The sequence below is a fragment of the Rhipicephalus microplus genome, chromosome 5, assembly GCF_043290135.1.
Source record: "Rhipicephalus microplus isolate Deutch F79 chromosome 5, USDA_Rmic, whole genome shotgun sequence".
NCBI classification, from domain to species: domain Eukaryota; kingdom Metazoa; phylum Arthropoda; class Arachnida; order Ixodida; family Ixodidae; genus Rhipicephalus; species Rhipicephalus microplus.
The window spans coordinates 67,385,316-67,409,160 of NC_134704.1; positions in this window are offsets into that span (position 1 = coordinate 67,385,316).

Genomic DNA, 23,845 nt, shown 5'->3' on the forward strand with positions numbered 1-23,845 from the left:
TACCCCAGCCAAAACGCCTACATTATATCGACAGCTTTCTCCAAATCAGGTCTATCAAGTTCCATTGCAAAACACTAAGATGAAGCGCCGCAACCCAATACTTAGATGAGAGTGTACCCTAGGGATCCATCCTTGGACCTATGCCTTTTAATGCAGCCATGACACGATCGAGTGACATAAGGCTTCAGAGAGACAATGCGGCGCGTTTCACTATTTACGCTGAGGCATTACAATATGGATTGAAGCAGGTTGTCAACCCGGTGAGCGGAAAATGGAAACAAAACTTTAAGCAGTGATTTGCTGCCTCTCGAACATCTTAGACAACCTTGCACTGCAATTATCACCAGAGAATGTGGAACTGCTCAGCGTAGATGGGGAAAAAATAAACGATTACAAATATAAAGATTGCACTACACAACGGTGAAACCGATATCACGTACTCAAACGGACAAATCAGAATTTTCCGGAAAGTAATCGCTAGCTGCAACAGCCCACACTTTAAAACGCAAATGGAATCCGATGTTGCACAGGATCCGATGCATATCAAATAAGTATAGTGAGCATGACAGAATGAATTCCCAACAGATGCAGAAGCAGTGCCAGTCGCGAGGATCCTGTACGGGGCACCTGTGTATCATTTCTCCGATGGAGATCTCCCCGACATTAAAAATTGACACATGGCAACTCTTCGCGCGATCACTGGACTGCCAAGTCACGCACAGGACGGGGACCTGCTCAGGTCAGTACCTATACCACCGATATGAGACATCATAAGTGAAGCACGATTTCGTGCGCGATGTGAATCGGGAAGCACACCACGAGGAAAGCAGGTCATAGCATCGGGTAGCCGAGCTCTCGCTAGCCCTCGCGACGCCGGGGAGTGCACGCTGGCACGGACGGGGGAAACGCAGCCGTTCACTCGGTCATCACTCGAGCGGCTGCGTATCATCACGTATGGCATTCCCCGCAACACAATACGACTCCACACCCGGAATACCGTAATCCACATTTTGAGAGATGGGCAGCTGGCTCTCCTAGTAGAGCACTGATGCAGTATATATTAGCAGAATTGGAAGCCACACCAGATCGACTTCAAACTAACAAAGATGGCCTTACTCGTCAACAAGGAATTTTTAACAAAGTTTTCACCAACTCCGTGTACACGCCACACATACTGGACAAATGACTGCAAGCAAACTGACCCTCGATTGACAATACGCTTACGTGATGTGAGCTGTCAGACACTGTGCCGAGCAGACTTTAGAACAATAAATGTGGACGTATGAGCTTTCTCAAAAGGCGGACGGCACATTCCACAACTGCTGCCCTCCTACATGGCCGCTATACCGAGCCCCGCCATGGTGATCTAGAGGCTATTGGGTTCTCGGCTGCTGACCCGCACGTCACGGGATCGCATCCCGGCTGAGGCTGCTGCATTTTCAATGGAGGCGAAAATGCTGTTGGCCCGTGTGCTCTGAATATAGGGCGCACGTTAAAGATCCCCAGGTGGTCGAAATTTACGGAGCCCTCCACTACGGCGTCCCTCATTATATTGTTGTTGATTTGGGACTTTGAAGCCCACAACTCAATCAATAAAACCTCTCTACTGAATTCAATAAGTACCATCATGAAACGCGGAAAGCTCTCGCAATATACGGTAGTCAAAGTGACCTGCTTCGAGTGCTGTAAGAGAGGTCAAATAACCCGTGTGAAGGCATGACTAAAAGCTACTCTTCGCCATTTAACCTGATTACTCCTTTTTCATGTCAACCCCAACAGCGCCCAAGAGCTGTCCTTTGCTTTAATAAAGCTTGCATTAAATTATTCTTTATATTCGTCTGCTCCACGTTGACGCTGTCAGTTTTTTTAACGCTGTGGCTTTCAAATTACCAAGTCTGTTCTGGCCCTTCCTGGGAACATATAAACTTTCATTTTCCCGTGGCACGTAGCCACGCACCTTGACCCGTTATATACTAGTATTTGCCACATGTGTTTGGCGGAGAAGGTTTGACGACGTATTCGACAAGATTTTCACGTTAACCATGTCATAACCAAACCGTCACACTCCTCAGACCCGCTTAAATCCTATATGAATTTTGGTCCATACCAAGGTATGAAGGCGATCACGAAAGTACCCAGACGTGGTAGCCTGGATACATAGTTGGTAGATAAAAACCCTCACAGTGTCTTAGGCTCGTTAGGAAATACCTCGCATTTAATAAAATTTAGTTTAGGCAGTTGCATGGCTCAGAAATTTTTTATGCATGCTAGACAAAGCACCATTGTTGAACGCCCTGAGACTCAAGGTGGGGTATCGAGCGACAACCACACAAATCACCAGCTTAGCTCTATGGCATTGTTCCCATTGTACGACCAAATGCACTGCCACAACTTTGAGCCAGTATGAATACCGATGCATCGCAATCGAAAAACAATAGCTTCAACACACAGTGAGCTATATTGGCAATGACGTCAAACTCGGCAAACACAACCCGGTAGTGTTAATTGCTGAACCATGCAACTAATTTGTATGCACCCTTCCTTTATCGGATACAACAGCTATCAAATGCCTCCAGCAGGGTGGACCGGCTTCACCGTCGCCGGTCCAACCTGCATGCGTATCGGTGTTTGGATCGTTAGGCTCTACCACGAGACAATGTCGTAATATGCGAGCTGGACGATGGCTTCGCTCTTTTAATTAAAACTACAGCTCTTGATGTGCATCGCGCGTTTGCCGTGGCACGTGGCAGAAATGAGAGAGCGACACGATTAATAAGTTTTCCAGCACACGTAATAAATGAGAAGAGTTCCAGCTGCAATCGTAATTTTGCCGGGTCGACAAAAGTGAGTTTAGAGGGGTGGCTACGAGTTTAAGTTCGCAGTAGCTATCAAAAGCGAAGTGTCTACATGCACCTATGACATAAAAAACATGTTCGGGGTGTTCTGTAAACGAGGATAATTGATTGACATGTGGGGTTTAACGTCCCAAAACCACCATATGATTATGAGAGACGCGGTAGTGGAGAGCTTTGGAAATTTCGACCACCTGGGGTTCTTTAACGTGCACCGAAATCTGAGCACACGGGCGCCCAAATCTGAGCACACGGGCGTACAACATTTTCGCCTCCATCGAAAGTACAGCCGCCGGAGCCGGGATTCTATCCGTGACCTGCGTGTCAGCAGCCGAGTACCTTAGCCACTAAACCACCGCCGCGGGGCATGTAAACGAAGATAAGAAAACATGACCATGAGGACGAGTGCCGATTTGCGATCCACTATTTGACCCGAGAAAATGTTGTTATATAGCACGGTCGGAGAAAGCCAGGGTTTTCATGTGTGTTGGAGTTCCGCGTCCTTATAAATAATCTACGATTATGAAAGACGCAGGTGACCAAGGTGTGCTGGCATCAATATAATTTACACCTATAGCACGAGTGGTCACCTGTGAAGTGTTGTATAATTACTGGACAGTACATATACGTTGCCGTGAAAATTAAAGGCCTTTTCGAAAAGGGGGGAAGTCAGTATAATTTGCCTTTAAATGTAGATAAGGCTTTTTTTCAGTCTTATTTCGGCCTCTTCCTGTAAACCTCTTTTAATTAGCTGCTAAGCATTGCCATTAAGACTTCAAAACCATCGTTAATATCGAAGTGCTACTGCCTAACCTCGAGATTTAAGAACTCACCTGTCTCTCTTATGAAATACTTTCCTAGGGTTAAGAGCATGATATAAACTCTTCTTGAAACGCATTCAGCAGATATTGTTACGTGCTTTGTTGGACCCTCCTTTGCTCATGGCTGATAATGGCGCAAGTACGAGCTACTCTGCGTGTGGTTGGCATGAAAGTTGTGAAAAAACGTATATGGTGGCAGGCCGTGTGAGCGGCGTGGCTAGGACGCAGAGTAATTCAAGATGGCTGTCGTCGAAAAGCCAACGGTACGGCGTGCGAAGGCGGTATTCGCTCTCTGAAGAACTGTCCGCAGTCTATCGACTACAAACATGACGCAGTGAACACACAAGCTGTAGAAGCTGTGTAAGCAGGAAAATGGGTTTGGCACTGACCCCTGTGTGAATACTCGACTTGCTGCGCAAGCTGAAGAAAAATGAGAAGGAAGACAGGAAAGAGCGCATTTCCTGTCGTCTCATTTTCTTTCAGGTCCTGCGCCGCAGGTCGAGTTTTCAAGTATGAACCAACCAGTCTACAAAGAAGTATTGCCTGTGTGAATGCTGTCCTCTTAGAATGCATGTAGTCGTCCTCATGTGCTGCCTAATTTTACCAGCTGACATTTGCATGTGCTGCGGGCTTGTGTCTACACGCGTCGTGAGCAGGACATTCATTATCTCTTGGCAGTTTTCGAGTGCCATTCAAGAATTCTCACACTGTATAGACGTTACAAGGGCGGATGCGTAAGCGAATTGGCGAAGCTCGAACTAATCGGTGCAAGGATTGAAAACAGCGAAACCGCGCGATTCTCACGACGACTACAATGGCTTCTAGGGGTACCTAGGCCTAAGGAGAGTAATGCACGTTGTTTTTGGGTTGCTTTCAGACATTGCCAGGATTTGTCTAGTTAATGCTACAGGTTGTTGTTTCTACGTTGACTCTCCGGAAAGATAAGTTCTAGGTAAACCATAGACAATCCCACACACGAAACGGATGTCGGAACTTTATAAACAGTAGAAACGTATTGTATACCGGGCTTACCGGTATACCAGGCGTACCGTGACAGCGGGAACGAAGTGCGCGTGTGCAGATACGTTACCCATACCACCTACCGTACGGGCGTTATTTTTCGGATTTGACGTTACCGTGGTAGCTCAGGTGCACGTAGTGTACGTACAACATGGCGGCACTCTCGGACGCCCGCTTCGATGTGATTTTGGCGTAGTTGTTGAAAGATTCACTTTGTACGCAGGAAACGACTGCTTAAAGTGGCTTCGCTTGGCTTCAATCAGCTTTGATGACTGAGTATCACGGATAAGATGGCGCAGTTTTTGAGATGGAATCCCATTTCGAACGCGTCTAGGCCTAACTACAAGAGCCATGTAAACAATTCAGCAACATAAATGTTTTCGCGTTTGGTGCGTGTGTTGCAGGATGTTTTCTTGGAGCGGGCAACACTTTCGAAGAGGACGAAGTGGAGATAGGCACGCTCTAGAAAGGGAGAGCTTTGGCTCCATGCTGAATAAACGGGTCGTCTCCGTCTAATGTCTGCGGACCGGTTTTTTGTTGCGTTTGGTGCTGAAACCCAGGATCGAACCAGGGACCGACCATCATAAGTCACATAGTGTTCCTGGCATACTTGAGGGCGGTGTATATACTGGACGTGACGAATGTCGAAGACGCGAAGCCAGTCGTAGTGGTCACCCAAAAAGTGGCTGGTCTGAGACGAGTTGTTCAAGTACGGCGTCACCATGGACACACTGGCGCTGACGACATTGACGCACACGGCAGGGATGAGCATCGACGTGCTTGTTCGGCGGCTCCGCCTATTCCAAGATCCTGCCGCCAGAAATCACGTAGTCAGGCTGATGGCACTTCTTTCCTGAGGAGTCAAGTGAGGAGGTACTTAAATTTTTCGACGCGTGGTAGCTCGGTATTCTCGTGGATAGTAGCATCTAAATGGTCCCAAAAAACCTTCACAAGCTGGTATCTGGAGCTTGGGCAGTTGAACCGGAAGCGGATGGTGCGCTCTCACCGGCCCTGCTGCTTCTCCGGAGCTCGGAAGTTCTAAGTTGCTCGGCCCAGATCCAATGGCTCGTGGCTACGTTGTGGCTGCCTTCTCACGTTCCTGTATCCAGAACTTGGCTCGTGACACGGCTTAAAGAATATTTGCGTTGTACTCGTCTGCTGTTTCCACTCCATGATCCAGGTTTTCATCGTTCATTGCCGCCAGAATGACGTCGTAGAGCCTTGAAAGTGCTGCTTCTATATCCTTCGGGAAATCCAAGTGGCCGGTAATTTGGGAGGCATCAGGATCATGTTGCTGCAGCAGGTCCGATAACAGTGCTAGGGCTCGGGTAACACCAGCTCTGATCAAGCCGCGCTTCATCCGAAAATGATCAGCGGTCGCCATGGTAGTGACGTTCAGGGAAATCTCCGAAGGGGCGGAACCCGGGTTTCAGTCCCAAGAATGTAGTGAAATGACTCGTTGCCCAGACGTGAAGGAGAGACGTCCGTTTATTGCCAATTCTAGAGGCGAACTGCCCCGACCACGTTTGCGTGCCCCGATTTCCCCTCTGCTTCCTCTTCTTCGATAGAGTGTGGCACGATCCAAGTTCCTCCGTTATTATTTTGCAACAGCGTGGTTTATATTTACGTACTTTTATTATTACTAAAATAAACTTGCAACAATGCTTCACGCGATGGCATACGCAGTCGTTTTTTTTTCGTTTATCAACTTATAACCCGTGCGATAGGTGACGCCACCGTCCCAACTGGGGCACGTAAACCACGTAAACGCTATCCCGCTAAACAAGAAGACGCTGTTCACAACGAACGTTTGCTGGATGGTAACGCCGTTCCATTAATCTCTGCTATCACACCAGCGGTAAACTATAACTGTCTAATAACTCGCACTGAAATCAAGCGTTCACACTTCTAATCGAGTACAGTGTCGTCGGCGTGAAGCTTCCATTCGGTGTCCACTTTCAACCAGCTTCGCCTTTCCTGTTGCTTGGCATTCTCTTGTTATGCGTACTCGGGTCTTCAGCTCACCGCCGTCGCTTCGCAGTCATTTGTTGAAGGGCTAATTGTTGTCTTGTTTGTTTTTAGTGGACCAGTTGTGAATAGTGAGAATTACTCTTGTCAAGCCGGCGTTCGCGCCCATGTGCCATCTTTCCGGTTCTTCCTAAATTTCCACCTACAAATAATAAGCCTTTGTCTCGGCAGTTCATAACAGCGACAAGCAATCGGAATATTTATTTCTTGTTGCACCAGGAAAACATGTTTCATTGCACAGCCATCACCATCATCACTGTCCTGTCGATTGAAATAGACGCCGCAAGTGGGAGTTTGGTATTGATTGGATTGGTAAGGCATTTCTTAGATATCAATGCGCCACATTAATACTCCTAGCTTAAATACGAATTCGGAATGCCCTTTCATATTGCCAAACATTGCGCATAATACACTTATACAGGTAGTCATTAGAAAAGGCTTACCTGTACGTTCGTGACTGAATGAATAACAATCAATTGTTGGGTTTTTATGAACAAAACCACAATACGGTCACAGAAATAGTAATGAAGTGATCCGAAAGTTTCGACTTCCAGGGGTTCATTAACATGCTAAGTAAGCAATGGTAAGAAAGGCACAACACAGCCGAGAGAACTGGCAGTGTACTACAATACCATGTTAAGGAGATTTACAAAGTACAGCGTATTCATTCTTTCATTTTTTTTTGTGGTGGTACGTAAAAGAGAAGAAAGGGTGCAACTTCGAAACAGCCTGCTCTTTCAAATGCAATCCAGGCTTGCCCGAAAGAAAGAACCTACAAACACGACAGCGGTCGTCTGTCTCTCCTTTTTTTTCATTTACCATGGCAAGCACTCTAATGCGCCATCTGTTTTAAAGCGCCTTACAATGCCCCGACACGCTATTCTAACGGCCGCGCGTTTCCCACTGCTCGGAAAGAAATAACAAAAAAACGCCATCGCGAAGCCTTCGTATAGCTCGCTCTGTATACGGCGCATTCGCTTATCACGGCTCACTGTTTTTTTCTAGAAACACAACCACACTAACCGTATTTGCACGACCGTACAGGAAACTGTAATGGAGCTGCTAAGTAAGAAAAAAAATAATGTACTATCTCATATTCACTGCGTGTTCATGACAAAAAAAAATCACGAGTAAGTAATAGTGGCGCAAAGTCTGTGGTGGAATGTACGAGCAGAGAAAATAATTTAAGAACGACATATGGTTGCAAAAACCTAACTTACAAAAACAAAAGACAGTGCAACAAAAAGAGATGGAAGCACATGAAAGTGCTCACAATGAAGGGCGACTGCAGTGCACTGAAAGCGTGTTATCTTGTTTTGCAGATGTCGTATTTGACGTGAAAGTGCTAGCGTCGTCATGTGCGAGGAATCCTTTCAGTCTGGCTCAGAGAGATTAGCGCAGCTAGCGTAGAATATGAAAAAAAAAGATAGAAGTACGCAAATAACGTTGGCCGGTTTAGGGCATCTTCTTTAACATGTCTTAGGGTGAGCACGTCAAAATAAAGGGTCAGAATTCTGTGTTTGTCGAAAGAATTTGCGGCCCTGCGTTAGTAATGTGAGGAATATACCTAAAGAATCCCGAGACTCTCTCTCGGAAGTGCTAATCACATTCGCTGGAAGCGTAAGAAGACGCTACTGGAAGTTCTTATGATGATTACGATGACGATGTTGAAGGAGAGAGAAAACCCCAATAAACGTCGGGAGATGTCTAAATTAGCAGGCACCACCACTGCAAGAGGGAACAGAAATCCGGAACCCTGATAATCGAAAGGTGAAATGCAAAAAGAAGTTTATAAAGTATGAGATTTTATTGTTCTTTTTATTTATTTTGATATTAAAAGCGCTACGAAAGAAAAAGAAAGCGTAGGCTTTTATGGCTAGTCATTAAGGTAGAGCAGCACGCCGAGAGCACTTTTTTCCCCTAGGCAATTATAGTTGGATAACGTTGCTCCAAGAACTTCTCGTCTTGCAGCATGGGAGGAACTCCCATTTCTTGTGCTTTTTGAGGCAGTATAGAGCAGCGCCTATTACCTTCTACGACGACCATACTTCTTTGGCCGTATACAGCATCCATGTCGAGCTACTCTTTTGTTTTTTTTTTAGTTCTACTCGGGGCTGGGCCATATCGAAATACAAGAGTATGACGATAGTATTTCAGGGACACCTGTGAGTATTTGCATTTCCGCATCGAGATACATTTGAAAGTTATATTTGTATCACAGTAGGGGGGGGGGGGACTTCTAGGATGTATCGATTGTATCGCGTACTATGCAGCCCACGGCTATCTTGTTACAATATTTTATTTTCATACAAGTGAGCTGAAGTGTGTCACAAAAGAGGGTATGAAAGTTCTTTTTTTTTGTTAGTCAAGATAAGCAAAGGCGTGCCGCTGGTCAGCGATATAAGAAGGGTGGTGAGTGAGTGAGTGAGTGAGTTAGCGAGTGCCAACTTCCATTCATTGATGGGGGGAAGGATGAAAAAGGCAAAGCCATGTAGGCTAGCTGCCAGGCCGTGCTTCTCGATTACGCCTTCCGTTCGTTCCAAGATCTGAGCATGAATGCCTCTGTCGTTGCCATGGTTTCCCCTCAAGCACAGGATGGCGTCACCACTGGCTAGTAGAATCGCGAAGCCAATGTTGTTGGTCCTTGCCGATGGAAGCCGCTGTCTCTCAAGGTTAGTGCAGCACGCCGAATTTCGACACCTGCGTTGATACCTTTTTGAAACAGAGGCTTTGCAGCGCTTCGATTGAGTTCATTTCTCAAAGCGGCGGCACTTTCGCAAGCAGTTTTCATAGTCGCAGTGGAAGTGACTAGCCGAGAGCTAACTTTGGCGCTCTTTCAATGGTGCCCTTTCAGTGAGCCCTCCAGCGTGTCATGCTGCGTTCCTAATTTGCAAGTGTTAAATGGCTTTCTGCGGTACCGGGCTCCCCCACCACCGGATTCATCTTTGCCTGTTGCGGTTTGCGAAATGGGTGGTGTTAGCGGCATTGGTGATGACAATTTTATTGAAGAGTGTCCCTTTCAGTCCTGGCGACCGGAGCTTGCGGTAGTCTCTTGTCAGACGCTATGCGCAGCTTTCCGTGTTTCCACGCGTGTTTTCCTGTCACCACCGAAAACCGGAATTCAGGAAGCCGTTGTTTGAAGAGGGCAGTTTTGACATGTTAGGCTGCATTGCGGGTAGGTAATTATGGCTATAGCCTATTTGGGCAGAAGGATCCTAAGTCGCTCGGCCATGGCGCTGACTGGGCCGAAAATGGGCTGACAGGGATTTCGAAGATTGGGACAGACCTAGGCTTCTCGGCGGTGACAGTGTAGACCCATTTGAGCGTTGAAGCGCTTAGGTGCCAGGTGACTCGAGCAGGGATGCCACCGTGCAGCAGGACAAGCCGGCAATGTCGGCTTCTGCGGTACATCAGAATGGACAATTCGGGGAGTTCAATCCTCGCCCCCAATTTTGTCATGCTAATATTCGTTTAAAAGGTCATTTATTCTGGTTGACAAGAATTTGTGCTTGTCTGCATCGGCAGAGAGACTTTTTTTTTTGTTTCGCGAGCCTTGCAATTAGGCCGAACTAGCACTGTCTAGAAGACAGCCTATTTGAGAAGCTCCAGCTGCTTAAGTGCCACTAACACAGAAGCCTTCTCAGCGAAACATATATTATGCGCCAAATGAATCTGCACTTTTTCTTTATTCTAAGATGTTCGTTAGAGATTTGGGCGATGTTTGAACTGAGATATTACAAGCATGGCTCAATTTCTTGTCACCAAGTGTGTCGATGTCCAATGCTTAATACTATTTCTCCGAAATCATGTACTTTTAAGTAAAAAAATATATGTTATAATGTCACTATTACAAACTTACAAACTATGTACTTTTTAACCCTCTGCCATTTATAGACCTTTACACTCAACGCCTTCTAAGGGCCACCATAGTCCTGTCTGGGCTGTTGTTAGCGCGCGTGACCCCACAAGAAATGCACTGCCAAGACTGTGACGTTGGCTTTCGAACTCTCGTGCAACGGTAGAGAGAGGAGGACATTCTCCTCTTTGCAAAAAAGGTCCATAATATAATGTTTTACTGGCGCCGATGATTCTGTATCAATGGATAACTAAACTGGAAGCGTCAATGCGCTGCATCTCAATTTGCGACACTGTGTTGCACTTGGTAAACCTGTTTGCAGATTATCAGCGCACCCTATATCAAATACAATAAACGGAGCTTTGCACTTGTGGTGCCAAGCCTAAGGCAAGTGCGGAGCTTGGTATCCTTCATTTGTTTCCTCGGTTACAGCGCAACTCACATGAGGGTAATAGAAGGAAAGCGGACAACACCGCGCTGACTCAGAAATGATATCTTATTGAAAAAAAAAAATTGAAACATACATGTACCATGTATATACAACTTGTAATGCGCAGAACAAAGGAAGCATCAAAGAAGCGTTGAAAAAAAATGGTTTGAGATAATCAAGAGTGGCACAGGTGACTAGGTTGTTTCTCAGTTTTTCAGCTAAACATAGGACAGGTTACATTTGCCGGATTGTTGATAAACACTGAAGGTAAATGGGGAGCCACCCGGTCTGGTGCATGCGGGTACACCCAACATAGTTGGACTTCACCATCATCGCCATCGTCATGTCCGGAAATCGAGATAGTAGTAAAATTTACTCATAGAAAGCCGGTGAAACCCCCTACGAATATGTGCCGCTTCTCCCACCACTCCCGCTACTGACTACTCTCAAAACTCATTGCACTACGCCCACAATTGCTCTCGCCACTTCACTAACCTCATTGAACCGACTTAATGGCACGTCCTTAGTATTTCATTCCTCTGCATTCAATCCTACTGCACGCCACCAGCATCGATGTTTCATCAGTGCCTTCTAAGCGAAACTGGCTGATTTTTTTCCGTTGCACACACCAAGGTGTGCTGCGTAAAAATACGTCTGGATGGACGTGTTCTCACTGTAAAAATATTTTGGCCTATGATAAGGCGTTCCTAAGAAAACTGGCAGACCAATATAAAGAGAATGTGAGACCTCCAGTTGACTTTTGCATAGATTGAGCTTGTCTTTCTTTCATACTAGGTGTGCCATCAACACTTAAAAGACCGTGCTTGCAAAGGAAGGCGCACACGCGGCCTTTTTGCCTGGGGCTGCATGGCAGAACGGCCTCACCCCTCCCAGCCTTCTGAATAACGGAGGACTCACAAAAATCACATACGGGCCCTTCCCTCCGATCAACCATGTTTGCGCACGCCTACAGATCTGAGCTGGCCCGAAAAGCCTCGCACGCAGGAAGAACGGGAGTGCTGAACAATAAGAATATTATCAGTAAGGTAAAAGTAGTTTTTTTTGTTTACACAAGGACTGTCAAAGCTTCAAGAGTTTTCTCGATCCCTTCTTCTCTCTTTCGTGTAATATGCGTGTACGCATGTGTTGTTTAGCACACCTTTCATGTTCGCTCTCAGTTTTCATACTTCGTAGGCGTGAAGACATTGTTTTAGCAGTTCACTCAGCCTTCCAAATACCATTTTCGGTTTATCCGCGGCCGTTATACGCAAGCTCGAAAGCGGCGTCGTCAGGAAAGTAAAGCCGGAAAACGTTATCAGCGTAAGAGCGAGCACTCAGAGTGTACTTGGAAGGCTGGGCTAGTACAACGCCTCTTTGCAAAAGAATTCACGAGGACGTTGGGGCATCTCGTAGAAAACAGACAAAGAAGGAGAAAGAAAGAGAAGAAAAAAATACGCAAATTGTCACTCGCAACTCGACGAATGGCTATGTGGTGTTTCAGGCAGGCCAGATTGCAATGACATGAGTCGGCACTCTTGCGTACTCCTGGAGGGAGGGCTGTGTCGGGTCTTGAGTGAAATATGAGAGGTACCCAGGGCGCCTTTTTCTAGAAAGGCACCTATCACTTCACTGCCGTCGAACATCATGAAGTAGAAGTTCAATGAATAGTAATTTCTTTATAGCCATGCGACGACTCGTGTTTATGGTAAGCTCACAGCTGGCGCAGCTTATTTTTGTTATGTTGCAGTGCTCTATAGAAAGGTTTAGATTTTGTATTTAAACCACTGTGCGAAGATGATAGAACGCAAGCTTGTCATAAGAATGCAAAATCACTGTAATCGTGCACTGAAATATTTTTTTCATGGTGGTCTTGGGGGGAAAATTACGTATGACCTTAACCACTGTCTTTCTATCAATGTTTCGCCTGACAGTTCTTCAGCCAACGGTCTAACCAAGTGCTTATCTCTGCAGCCGACCACTGAATACATTTACTCGATTTGAAGCTAGGTGCTTCATCAAAGTAAACACCTTCCACAGCTGCGAACTAAAGAATATCTCGGCATTTCACTAAAATGTGCTGAGCAGTCACCGTCCTTCACATGCCTGATCTCACAAGGAACATTTTTGCAAGGATTGTAACTTCACGAACACTACTTCAACGTTTGTACGTAAGTTGGAGGCTCGTTGCAAACACGACATTATTAGAGGTACGCGTCACATAATCACATTGTCTTGAAGGCCTGCTTAATTCATCGCATTTTTGTAACGGAATGGTAAAGGGACTAAGAACTAGCCAGAAAATATTGTAGGATCTTAGTAAAAATAAAAAGACCAAGGAATATATTTAAACTCCGTCATTTTTTTCGCTTTCTGAGTAGGATTTATATTTTAAAGCGTACTTTAAAGCAACAAAAACTCGAGTAACTGTAAGTGCTTCCGCAGGCCGCGGGATCGAATCCCGGCTGCGGCGGCTACATTTTCAGTGGAGGCGAAAATGCTGTAGGCCCGTGTGCTTAGCTTTGGGAGCACGTTAAAGAACCCCGGGTGGTTGAAATTTCCGGAGCCCTTTACTACGGCATCTCTAATAATCATATGGTGGTTTTGAGACATAAGCCCCATATATCAATCTATCATGACCTCTTAATGCTACCTTTTGCTCCCGTAGGAAGCCTTTGCAGTTACACTAGTTAAAACCACCATGTGGCACAGCCAAGCGGAAGTGAATTGAGGCTGAATTTTTAAACATAGAGTAGATATCTTTTCTGTACGTAGTCTCGAAGCCCAAGACTCATGCGCACCAGTGCTCGAAATTAGAGTATCTATATTGTTGTGTAGCCCCGCGCAATTCTGCGCTGTTCACAAATTAAAATTAGTCGCACGGTGAGAAGCGGTGCTGCCGTCATGGCTGCCAGCGGACCAAGTAGAGCTGCAGTGTGGCGCAGGCGCTCTAAACCACCACGCTCGAACGCGAACCGCTCTTGCGCTCACTGTTTGCAGTGAGTGATGCGAGTTTTGATTCTCTGCAGAAGAAGTGCGTTCGGGCATAATTCTGCCTTGAACAACTTTCGTTTTTTCTTAAACTGTCAGAATTCCTGACTTTCTCTGAACAAGCGGAACGGAAGACGCCACCGCCCGGGATGGGGGACCATCCATCCAACGAGCCAGCGGGCCCTAGCCGTTTGCATAAGGATGAACTGAATGTGGCTGACCGCGTTGGAGCATCTGCTCGTTGTGATGATTCTACCGAGAGCTCATCAGTGGAAGAGGTGGAATCGAAAGCCGACTTCAGGACATCCCATACCCGCCGGTTGAAAAGGAAGCTTCGCAAGACGTCATCAACGGCGGAGCCACAACGGGCGCTAGACAATAGCAAGCGATGTTTCACCATCTCGTATGTACCCATCTCTACATCAGACAACCTGAACTCACTAAACAGGCAGTCATTGACTAATTATTTCGAGGGAGTTGTACCTGCTCAAGTGAATGAAATTCGCATAAATGGCAGGAAAAACATATTGTCAGTTGATGTGACAAACAAAACCATTCTTGACAGACTGAAGGCCGTCGCGCAGCTCGGAAGTATTTCAGTTCTCGCGTTCTTCGCTCATGGGAAAGGAACAATGACTGGCATGATAAATGACGTCGACGCTGATATCACAGACGCTGACCTCCAGAATCTTCTGACGTCGACAGTCAGAATTGTGAACATACGCCGCTTCGGGCAGTCTCGCTGCATCAAACTAGTATTTGATTTTGAAACTCTGCCCCCTAGCGTGAAGGTTGGATACGTGAGACATCCCGTACGCCCTTACGTGCCACGGCCTTTGCAGTGTCACAAGTGCTCCAAGCTGGGACACGTCAGCGCAGTGTGCAAAAATGAGACAACTTGCCAGCGGTGCGGCGGGTCTCATAAGGTGGAAGACTGCGATACTGCTGTTCCGTTGAAATGCCCAAACTGCTCTGGTACACATGAAGCAACGTCGAAGGAGTGCCCGAAGATCAAAGAAGAAATTCGTGTCCCGCGGAAGATGGTCAGAGACAACTCGAATCACAGAGAGGCTGTCACGTCCATCCGCCGACACAGACGTCGTCCAAAACGTAGGCACCAGTGAAAGCATAGTGGACATAGGAGTGATGCATCACCATCACCAACAGATGAACATACGCGTGCGCATTATTAGGCCGCTACACCCATGTTGTACGCACCACGTCCCAGGGATGCATAAAGTGGGCCAACGCCCGCGTTGCACGCCAATGCTTCAGATACTGAGTGGCCTTCGCTACCGACCGGAGCAATAAAAAAGACCACATCATGGGCTGCGACTTCAAAGAGGGCGGAAAATGATAGGCAAGACACTGAGAAGAACCAAACTATGCTGAAGCATCTACTAAAATCTATTCGTGCCATTCTCAGCGAGCTCCACACGCCAGGTGCGAAAACAGCAGTGCAGATCCTCAACGTGCTGGAACCGCTACTGCTGCCCCTTCCATAAACAATATGGCGAATTTCTTCGATGAACGTGTGCGCACCTCTGCTATAATGCAGTGGAACGCACGAGGTTTGCGAAGCCGATTGTCTGACTTTCGACAACAGATGTTTAAATACAAATTTCCGTTGGTTGTAATATGTGAGCCGAATATAATGTCGTCGTTTCGGATTTCCGGATACGTCACTTTGTGGTCACGTGATGATCAAAATGCGAGCAACGTAACTATTTGCGTACGTCGAGATTTAACGTACGTGAGACATGCCGTGGCTCCTCATGCTTCTAACGACTATAATTGCCTATCTATAAAGCACAAGCGACGTTCAATATCAATCATTGGTGGATACATTCCTCCTAGAAGCCACGTGGACTGTTTTCATCTCTTGTCTGTGCTGCAAGCTTGCCCTGGACCACATGTATTAGTTGGGGATTTTAATGGACATCATCCCATGGGGGGTTCTGCCTCAATGAACACCCGCGGTAAGGACATTGCCGATTTTGTGCTCAACCAAGGCCTGATGTTTATTAACGATGGCTCACCTACTTAATTTCGTCGCGCATAGTACAGCAGCTGTCTAGACGTATGTTTTGTGAGCAGAAGTCTCTTGCCTACCACCTGTTGGTTCGTAGACGTTGAAACACAGGTAAGTGACCGTTTCCCTACATATATACAGCTAAAAGAATTCCGTAGTTCGACTCCCCTGCCTGTGAAAAGCGTAGACTGGCCAGGATTCTAAGCTTCTGTAAATGCTCAGTGCGGGAACATTCAATCTATATCTGAAATAGAAAGCCTCATTGCATCAGCCTTAACATCGCATACGAAACTTGTGAATGTGTCACTACCAAGATCACAACTTGACGCACAATATGAATACCTTCGTGCAATTCGTCGCCGGGCAGAGAGAAAATACAGGAGGGCGAAATCACCATCTGACATATCTAAAGCACGCCAAGAACAATGACATGTATTGCGACACATCGATAAGCTCGATAGGCAACGGTGGAAGGTATCTTGTGGCTCTCTTGATCCCAGAAAACCCCTGTCTCGAATATGGCAAACTCTTCGAAGCCTTCAGACACCCACTCAACAGTTGTTCCCTTTCCGAGCTTTGGCTCTAAAGCAAGGTCGACCTGAAGTAGAGAGTGCAGAAGATTACTGCCCCTTACTCGTAGGTATATCCTCCTCATCGATATCACCTTCGTGTTTAGCCTCACCGCCATCCAGCGACGATCGCCTCGACTTACCATTCCCAATGCACGAACTCGACGCCGCGATTTCTGCGTCCCGACGGTCGTCCGCACCAAGGCCTGACGGAATTACTTATTCGGCTCTATCAACTCAGCCAGGAAGCAAGGCAGGCTTTCTTGTAGTTCTACAACTCTGCGTGGGAAACAGCAACAGTTCCAGGGAGTTAGAAGGGCAGTCGTATAGTGGCCTTAATGAAACCAGGCAAGTGTTCACACGAGTTGTCTTCTTATAGACCCATTGCCCTAGCCAGTTGCATCGGTAAGGTGATGGAACGCATGGTGCTGGCAAGATTGGAATGGCTGCTGGAGAATAATGTCGGCTTACCAGATTTTGTAAATGGCTTCTGTAGAGGTCGATCATTTATAGACTGTGTTGTAGATCTAGTTTCTTCTGTTGAAAAGGAAAGACAACGTCAGCGATTGGTAGGGGCAGCAGATATAAAGAGCGCGTACGATAGCGTCTACCATGAGGCCATTCTTGACGCACTTGAAGACATCGGCGTAGGTGGCTGACCACACGCATGGATAGTGAGCTATCTCAGAGGACGTACCATCTTTATGTCGACATCTGACGGTGACACGGCCAGGCACCTCGTAAGCCGTGAAGTTCCGCAAGGCGGTGCCCTGAGCCCCATGCTTTTTAACATAGCACTCATTGGCCTTGAAGCTGAGCTTCCCGACGTTGTCAGAATCAGTGCGTATGCGGACGACATATGCATACGGGCATCTGGAGGAACGCGACCACAACTGCGAGCAAGGCACATCAATAACATCTAAGTACTTACGTCGTCAGGGCCTGGAACTTTCAATAGCAAATGTGCTGCATTGACATTTACGAAGAAATCAATGTTGCGGTACCCAATCTTCGGTCACGGAGCAGTGATTCCCGCGGTTAAGCACCACCGCTACTTAGGGGTCGTGATAGCAACCTGTCCTGGTCAGAGCATGTGACTGTGCTGCGAAACAAACTAATCAGTTTTATGTATGTTCTTCGTGTTATAGCAGGACTGAGATAGGGCCCTTCAGGGAAAAGCCTGCTGCAGTTATACAAGGCATTGTTTGTGGGCGATATACGGTACAGTTCACCTGTAATTTCCATTAGCGGGCAACGTGCCTTCGTACTTTAGAAAGCCTTCAGGCACGAGCACTGAGAATATGCCTTGGCCTGCCACGGTGCACGTCAACGTCTGGCACTATAGAGGAGTCCCGCACCTACCCTATACAGGTTTACACGTCCTGTGAGCCACTTCGAGTGCACCTTTGTCTGCTGACCTGACATGCGCAGCACCCGTTGTCTTCGCTACAACTGGACCGACCGGGCTGTTCCTATTCGCGATGCCTCGATACGCATAGGCACATGATCAGGCTTTGCACCTGCCATAATCCCTCCAGTGCCTCCATAGACATTGACTAAATCGCTGGTGGGCCTTCACATACGTGGTATTTCGTATAAGTCGCGTGTTTCGTATATTGTCCTCAAGCAACTCACCTTGGCACATTTAGATGACCGATACAGTGACTCTGTGCACATTTACACCGATGGATCCGTAACTTTATCCACCTCAGCTGCAGCCTTCGTGATCCCTCAACTCGGTATTTCCCGACAGTACAAATTAGATCATAGGTCATCTTTGACAGCTGCAGAACTTGTTGCTATACAAGAAGCCATAAAGTTTGTGAACTACCAAGCACCGCGTAAATGGACGATTCTGTCTGATGCAAAATCAGCACTTCAAGCTATCCATTCTTGCTCAAAAAGAGGCGAATTTTACGAGATAGCGTTAGAATCGTCCAAGCATTTCACCTGACACACAGGAGCTGTCACTTGATTACACTCCAATGAATTCCTGAACATTGCGGCCTGGTTGGCAATGAAACAGCCGATAGCGAAGCAAGAGCGGTCGTATCCAACGCTCCTATGTAGGTCAAAGTGCTGTATTCGCGAAGGGACGTCAACACATTCTTGAGATCACTCATGCGCGAATGTGCTGCCACTTACTGGTCGCTACCAGATCACCGGAACAAGCGCCTGCGAGAAACGGACCCCGATATGACTTTTCGTCTTCCAGATAAAATCAGCCGAAGACATGCTAATATACTGTACCGAATTCGCCTGGGCGTCGCCTTCACTCGCCACTACACCCACCTAATCGGCCGTGCGGACAACCCGAATTGTGAACGCTGCCAAGTGCGCGAAACGATAGCTCACATATTTTGTGACTGTGCATTATATGTGGCGCAAAGAAAAATGCTAACTGCAACGTTGGGAAGCATCGGATGAACTCCATTAAGTGAAAGCCACATATTGTCAGAAATGAACGACCAAACAGTGTCAAAAACTGCTACAAAGGCTGTTCTATATATAGGCTTTATAAAAGGCACTGGACTAGAAACTAGACTGTAGGGTACTACGCTAAGTGGCTACTGTACATACGCACCACCTCTTCTTGTCCCCATCATCACCCTTCATCTCTCTTTCCTTCCCCTTTCGCTTATCCCCTGTGTAGAGCAGCAGGCTAGAGTGAACTAGCTCAGGCCGACCTCTCTGCCTTCTAATAAATTCTCGCTCTCACTCACTTGATTCGCTGCAGATCGAAAAATTCTGGTTACAAATGTTGCGCTGCACTTACCGCTTCGCCATTCTGCGATTAGACTCACTGAAAGGTAGGGTTTCCAATAGGCAAAAAAAAGGAAGAAAAGGCAACACATAAATTGATTGTCTGTCCCTTTGGACGCGCATATTCTGGAAACTGGACACTCTACCTAACCATAAGCAGCATAACAGTGTCCCAACAGAGCGGGGAAGTTGCCATGGTATATCTGCAGCTTGAGCGAAGAATAAAGTTCATATAGGGAAACAGAAATATAATGCGCAGATTCAGAACTGCATAATTTCTTAGCGGAGTACTATTTGCCAACTTTGTATATACCATAGTCAGTTATTACATGTCATGTAACGGCAATGACACAAGAGGAAACTGTACCCTATACCTGCAGTACGGTACAAATGCAGTCATGCAGAAAAAAAGGCGAGGAAACTAGATATCCCTGTGATAGCGGTTTTGGCGTTCGAACCTTAACTCCACAGTGGCCAAGCGGCAAGCATTTTGATCAGTATAGGTGGACACGGTGTTCTTTTTAGATTGTGATGCAAGAAAAAAAGGGCACAGTCTTCGTGACGGGAAGGCACACAGACCATAAACAAAGGGACCGCGGTATATTCACAACCGCGTAGCAAAACATACATACAGAATAGATGTATGAAATAGATTTTCGAGTGTTGCAAACACTAACAAAGCTGCCTGGGTCTTTAACAATGCGAGAGAGGGACTCGCCACCTGATTTCAGTGTGATACGTAGTATTGTAGTTCGCATGACTTCTGAAAGAGTTTCTTTGAAGTCTCGCGGTATTTTCTTCAATTTTTATGTGATTCCGTCGTTCTGCATGCGCTGATTGTTCAACTGTTGTAATGTCATAAAGTCTATACAAGCAGAAACGAAATGTTTGCGTAATAGTACGAGTGGTTGAATATTTGAGGTGTGACCGAAACTGTCTCCGTGCGTTGATATTTTCATGCATAAGTTAGTTCAAAACCTTTGCTCCTTTCGTTTTTGCTGCATACAGAACGCGAGTTTTTGTACAGTGAAGTTGGTTAAGAATGAATGAATGGCTGTGACTTTAATTGAAAAAAGGAAGGCTGGTGTGGAGATTAGTTGGACATTAAGGGCTGTGCACAATAAACAGTGTCCTGTAAAGAAAACATGAATCGGTGACGGTAATCTGTAGTAAAATGGGATTTTAGTTTCAGGTAATTAGAGTAATGTGTCAAAACTCACTGACGTGACATATTATACATTGAAAATGATTAAAAAAGAACACAGCATCAATGGCCAAATTATTCTCCTCATTGCACGGAACGCTAAGACGCGTACTGCTGGGGGTAAGTGACTCCGTTAAATAATCTAGGCTTGATTCGACAGCACCCCCAATTTCGTGGTGCAGTACCTTATCTTGTTTGGCCAATCTTGCTGTGTTTTAAGAAAAAACAAACATACACACAAAAAACTAATAGTTAGCGGAGCCAATAAACTGAGGAAGTAAATTTCCTGCAAGTCGAAGTTTTCCCTAATGACGTAGCCCAACGCTCAGCAACAGCTTCAGCATGGAGCAAAAGAGAAAAGAGCAAACGTGCGATTTTTCCACTAGAAGCAACGCCCTAAACGTTATCAGGGGAGCTTGGAACGAATGAAAAAGAGACTGTGCCTGAATGTACGGAGAGGCGCAATTAAGGTCATTTAGTTCGCATTAGCGAAGACCCGTGTAAATCCGCAAAACGATGTCGTTGATATACCCACCTCTGGTGATATGAGGAACAAGGTATATCTGGAAGAGGAACTATGAAGGCATGCTGAACGCATGGTTGTACGTGGATAAAAGAAAAGAAAAGTAGAAGCTGCTGCAATCCTAATTAGGCTTGAAAGTTTCTGATGTCCTGTAACGATGTTGAAAGTAATGTAAAAAAAGGGTAAGCCTGTTTTGTCTCTAAATTGGGTTATCGTTTTTGTCGCAATTGAAGGCTGACAGTCCTAACCATAATTCTGTCCTGTAATCTTAAACTGTTCAAGAAACAGCACGGCCTTCTTTTTTAATAGCAAAGATATAATTTTAAAGATGGGTGCAAGTAGAACTTGATCCTATTTTTGGCACGTGGTCAATGCCCATAAATGCTTATTTTTTAACTACGAATAATTCACTTGTGAAGAAATTCAAGATATGCCGATGGCAGCAAGGCAGTATTGTGCCTCCTTTAGGAGCTGGATTATTTTTTGGGCAACCCTAATATAACAGTGATAAGCCATAGCTTTCACATAAATTACTTGGTGTTTCTCTTGAACACATTCTTGTGACCCGGCTGGAGCAATCGACGTACTTGCTCCATAAATAATTACTTGCTCCATAAATAATTCATTGTCTGGAACCACAGCATCAAAATACTGCACGAAATTTTTTGGAAGTGTGTAGCGGGTACCAAGCTTCTCCAAAGAATGACGAAGGATGACATAGTGAATGCTCCTATATTGCACAAATTTTACGATGATTTATGGTGGAGTAAATACCCCGCCAGTGCGCCTATAGCAGTTACACAAAGACTGTTTCAAAAGTGATCCGAAATCTCACTCTTCCAGCTTTTGCTGGGACTAGTGACTAGACGTTTCAATATTGACGCCACTAGGTGAGGATGAAAAAACATCAATAAAATGAAAAAAAAAACTACTGTTTACTACGAGTGAGGAATCTGCAGTGTTTTTTGAGTGCTCCTTCAAGACGCAAAAGGCTGAGTTGAAAATACACTATGGATATATAAACAACTCTTGAAGAGGAACCACAAAAAAGAAACGTTCTTAACCCGGCTTCTGCTTTATTCTGGCTTCAAGCTTTGTTTGACTTCAGCTCAGCGATGCGGCACAAATTGCGGCGCCAGCGCTTCGCAGGCTGGCTTTGTTTGCATTTGACGAATATTTATTTCTGGGGTTTCCCTGTTTGTTTGCTCTTTTACGCAGTAGTGCGTTTAGGCACAGTACCTTCGGCGCACCGTGCGGTAGTTCGTTTTCCACCTGATGGATGCCACGCAGCCAGCTTATGCGCCAACGCGCTTTTCGATTCCAGCCATAACTGCACGCCTCTTTGCTCGGCCGGAAATTCGTATCGTCACTGTTTTATTTTGTTAACGCCCACCTCGCTGAATACATTGCTACCTCTGAGAGTAGTATGGCGTATGCTTCCAGCCTCTTGAATGCGAAAATTCTCTCCCAGTCTTAACACCTGCGCATTTCATATGTCTTTGTTTTTTGGAACCGAATGGAAATGAACAGCTCGTTTCCGTAATCCTTCTCACAGTAGCGTACCCATCGCGCGCCTAATCGTTAGTCGGTCTTTCTTTTAAGGCCCTCCTTGATATGACTGGATTAGGAGATCATCATGTACAAGTTATGTGAGCACGTGTACGCGTAAAGAAAAGAGAAACGGAAGAAACAACAATGTCATCATGACAGACACAAGCAATTGATAGTTCAGGCTCCATAATATGAAAAAAAAGGTCGGAGGGCACTCTAAGCAACACAACCGTTAGCACACTACGCACTTCTGGCCCTTTGACTGATTAAAAAAAATGAAGTTTCAAAGCACATTTGGGTAGTCGTACGCGAGTGATCTGACTGTGTTTGAAAGTGGTTAATTCATCAGAGCTCTATGGCTCCAAAACGAGAAGAGGAAGTATGTAGGTCGTGTCCCTTCTTCTTGATCATGTAGTTCTTCGATTATTTTAGTGGCAGGGCTTAGTTTCTATTTTCTGTACATTTTTCACAGCCTCTGGAGCACTCGAATGCTACCAGTTGAATGTGCCAATAATAAAACGGGACAACACTTTCAAAGCACGGTAAGCGAATGCCCAATTCTATGGAACGTAATTTCTTATCCGATACGCACCGACGTCGAATTGCCGATTCAGCGATCTAGCACGTGCTGCCACCATCGTTCGTGCTTTTTGTTTCGACGTTGTAATGCACATCAAGACTAGAGGGAATGCACATGTTGTGCACTGATATCAGTACTGTTCTACTAAGTCACCATCTATGCAATGGGGGGAGCTTCTGGCCTTGGAACAGTTTTTACAACGCGGGCACTGTAATCGCGATTTTTGTTTTCGTGGAGCCAGGTCACCTTTTGAACAGGAGAGGTTTGTATGCATAGGGAGATTAGACGCACGCTCAGGAAAAAAAAAAAGTTATGATCCTCACGAACAGCCTCCACAACTACAAGCGGGTATGGGGCAAGCATTGCGTAGAAAACTTTAGCCATGCAGAGTATAGCAAGAAAATTGGAGAAAAAAGCGAACATGACGAAAAGTGACTTAGAGAAATAAGGTGCCAAGCAGACCCGAGTATAGCATAGCCGTTATTACGACTGGGGTAATTAGTCATAACAATGGCTATAGTCAGTACCGAATTTCGATCCTGACCAAAGCCATCCAATTCTCAGTACGATGATAAGCAGAGGAGCCGGTGCTGATAACTTGAACGTTTATTTAGAGAATTTTGGTTGT